Consider the following 4012-nt stretch of genomic DNA (forward strand, 5'->3'; position numbering starts at 1 on the left):
CCTGTAACAAGGCCTCAAAAAGGTTCTCGGAGCTTCCAGATGCTGTTTGACTATTGAAGACACAAAGCTGCACTTCCTATGATTTAAGCCAATAATTACATCAAGGATATGTTTATCAGCAAGAATTAGTCAAGGTTTTTGTGAGTTTATGTCTCAGTAGATGCTAACTGACATTTAGAGACTTACTAGGTAATTTGCCATTAGGATTTTACTGAAAAATACAAAAAAGACTATAAAAAGCATGTACAAATAGGCACAAGTATGTACACTACAGTAAAAATTTCATGTTACAAGACAGAAGTGGGCAGTTTTAATTTATGACAACTAAAGGAATCTGAGATTACTACTGACAGGATTTCCTTCTTTCGTAAGATCACAGTAGTATAAATAGAGGTGACATATTGCTTCACTGAGAACTGTAAAGTGCAGGCCTGTCTTATTCAGTGGTTTGCAGATGGGAAAATGTAGGAGTTAAGGCGAGGAGCTGCAGACAAATCTTAATGTCTGCACAAGGTTCCAGGCCTTAAGGTTTCGGAAGCCTATTTTTAAACTTGGTTTCTTTGAAAAACCGAGACCTGCGACTAATGCTTGTTGTTATGGTATAATGATCTATCTTCTTGCCAGAGTATTTGGGGATTACATTTCACAGAGAAGCAGAGCTATCTGCCAGAGATTGCTCTTCATGTTTGTATCTGTTTTCTCTCTTTCCTAGTAAACTCTATAGCCTTCCATAGTTCCTAGGGCATTAAAACCAACTGTGCAAATGTCTCCTCTTCCAGATTTCAACATATCTGTCTCTGCCCAAGATGACTGTTCTGGCAGACTGCTCAGGGAGCTTGGAGTGTCAGGAGCCAGCATCCTTCTGATGCTGGCATTCAAGCAGCTCCTTGCTGGGCAGCTTGTTTAAGTCTGCCCAAATGGTCTGGGTATCAGCAAAGATCACGGAAAGTCTGAGCTAATACAACCAACTTCAAGAGAAAACTATAGGAAAAAAAAAAAGGAAAAATGCCCCCTGTTCAAGGATACTTGACCAGATACCATTCCACAAACAATGCCACCACTAAAGACCTCTGAACCTTCACTACCCTGATTTAATGATAAACTTCCAATTTCACCTAGTTGTAGATAGGGAGGAGGTATTAGTGCATTAGTATTCAATATGTTCTTGTATGAAATTTTATGCTAAGCAATCAGAAGATTGTGTGGCTTCTGACAGGTGACAGCTCTCCAAACTCTCTGGAGTTGAGAGCCAAAGAGCTCTGTGAATGACAAAAGACCTCTGTGGGTAGTATATGATCCACATATTGTGTGTGTGATATGGCAAATGCATGAGCTGCCTACTGGCTATGAAAATACTTGGAAAATTTTTCACATATGGGGGCTTAAGCATATGATTGCACCATAACATGATAAGTTACACATGTCTGGGCACTGAACAATTTTGATTGTGATACTCAGGTGCATATTAGCCCTGAGGTCTCAATTCCTTTCCATGAGGTGATGCATTCCTCCAATCCCAAAGAGCTCTCCACTGTGAATCAAATACCTCACAGTGATGAGGACTATTTTTCCATGAGTTTATTTATAGAAAGGAATTCTTGTATCACATGTTTTATCTATCTGTTATACAGTCTGACTGAGAATGATGCTTCATGTATAAGACAAGTAGATCCACCAGCCAATGCTTGTTATTCCCTTACAGAAGAGATGTAGACAAATGTGCTTCATAACTGTGACTATAAACCACTTGAAAGTAGGATTTGAAACAGCCAGGAGGAGTAATGTAACAGAATATAAACGAGAGAAGAAGAGATCGGTGAAAAGCACAACCAATATGTCCTTCCCATCTTGGCAGTTTTAGGGTCCCAAATACAAGTTTCTCTGGGTTTATTCTCTTCCTTGCTTGACACACAAAGGTTTGCAGCAGTAAAAGTGGAGCTAGGGAGAAAGAAACTGTATGTGGATAAGAAGACTTCTGTATGATAGAAACATTGCAGACTTGATCTACTGCTTATCTGCTGGGAAATAAAATGAACAGGAGGATGCATGCTAAATTTCAAACAGGGTTCAGACTCCTTCCAATTTAAAAGAACTTTCCATATTAAATGGTCTGTTCAGACTTGAAGATTACTTTGGATGGAAAGAACTAGACAAGCACTCTTGCTATTTTTTAACATATTCTTACTGCATTGGTTTCTAAACTCGAAAGGAAAACTGAAACTGTGTGTAAAATATCCCTTAAAATACCTTAACAAGCTAAGTGAAGTGGATTTAGCAGTGGTATAAAGTGATCAAAAATAGCAATCAAAAAACTGCAGGGAAGAGAAAGTATTAGTTTTTCGTGGTTTTTCAAGACCTTGTTTTAACAATGTGCTTAATAGTCTGCCTACATTTAGGCACGTAATTTAAGTAAATTGGGTCTAAATGAAATAGCTGGCAACAAACAGCAAACTGTGTTTTCAGAAGTACATCAACAGTATTTTAAGATGGTTATTGTTAGTCACGGCAGAGTAGCTCACTGTACTTCTCAGCCCCCTCAGTTGATTCCGTATCATGATTTGATTCTGCAAAAGTCATTGGGCTCCTCTACCTGCTTGCATAAAGAAGCAGTTCACATATATCTTCATGCTCCAAGTTTTGCTCTTGTTCAATGGAAGGCTGAAAACTCAAAATAACTACAATTTCACACAGTGTTAGTACAAAACTTTATGGTACTGGGACTAAATCTGCACTTCTGCAGTCAATTGTGGCCACATTAGGGCCATTATCAGCTCAGGCAGTTACTGAAAACACTAAAATAAAGTTTCACACTGCTTGCTCTGCTGATGTGTTTACCAGGCCATATTATCTCCTCCGCATGAATCCAGATATTGGGGATGCTGTTACATGGTCATAAAGAGAGAAAACCAAGAGAGCAAGAACTACCTCCTTCGCCACTATCCCGCCCTCCCCCTAGCTCTCTCCCTCTGATCTTTAGTGAGCTGCTTTTAGACAGGGGTGTAAAACCAAATTTAGTTCTTGGTTACGCTGGTGTGTATCTGATTAAACCCACTGCCATCATGAGAGATATTCTGGTTTTACGCTGTTATAGGAGATAGTAAGTTTTGGCAACAACCTTTATGTAGCACAGTGTAAACAGCTTGCTTTCGTGCAAACAAATTACAAAATTGTGTACAGAGTAAGAATCCCTGCTTTTAAGCTGTCGTTCTCAGGAAGACGAATTAAGTCATCTAGCTTGGATGTGTGTAATCCTCTTGAATTCTTCAAATTTACAACTTTCTATTGCTGTGTAAACTTGCCTTGCCTTGTAGAGATGCTGTTCTCTAATTGTTTGCTTTTTGAGGATATAATTTTAAAAGATCATACCGTATCTAGTCATCTTCACCATCTGATGCAATTTAAGGAAAAGAAAAAAGACCATTAAATATAGTTAACACAGCTTGGCTCTGTCTTCTTGTTACTCCCCTACAGGCAATGGAAAAGGAGCCCAGAAAACAATTTGTTTATTATAAGCAGGTCAGTCCTCGGGGGGATTCATGGAATCACGCAGTGGGAGAGGACAATCATGGCACTGAAATGGTGGGTAATTTTATTTGTTCCACTTGATGGTCACAGTGGCATCATGCTGGCCAATTACTCTTGAGTCAGCAGGTTTCAGAGGTTAAGACCCCCTTGTGGGTTGCAGCACTGCAGGCAAAGTATTCAGGCCAGATTGAAACCGTTTCAACAGCAGAGACGCCAGCCGCCTTCTCCCTTGGAGTTCTCCTTTTTCAACTGTGTACGAGACATACATGTGATAAAATAGGCATGTCTCTAGCATCGAGACAGCTTAATTATTGAGAGTGGAAAAAATGCCAGCTTCAGATAAAGAAAGGAAGAAAATCAGCCAGAAAGACAGGCTATGCCGAGGAGGCATGAAGCGAACAAATATTGCAAACTTCGACACCAGGTTCCAAAGGAAAGATCATGTCTGGGAATAATCCTCATGCCAATAGTCTACTAGTGTTTCAAG

This window comes from Geospiza fortis, unplaced genomic scaffold (assembly GCF_000277835.1).
Source record: "Geospiza fortis unplaced genomic scaffold, GeoFor_1.0 scaffold53, whole genome shotgun sequence".
Taxonomy (NCBI): domain Eukaryota; kingdom Metazoa; phylum Chordata; class Aves; order Passeriformes; family Thraupidae; genus Geospiza; species Geospiza fortis.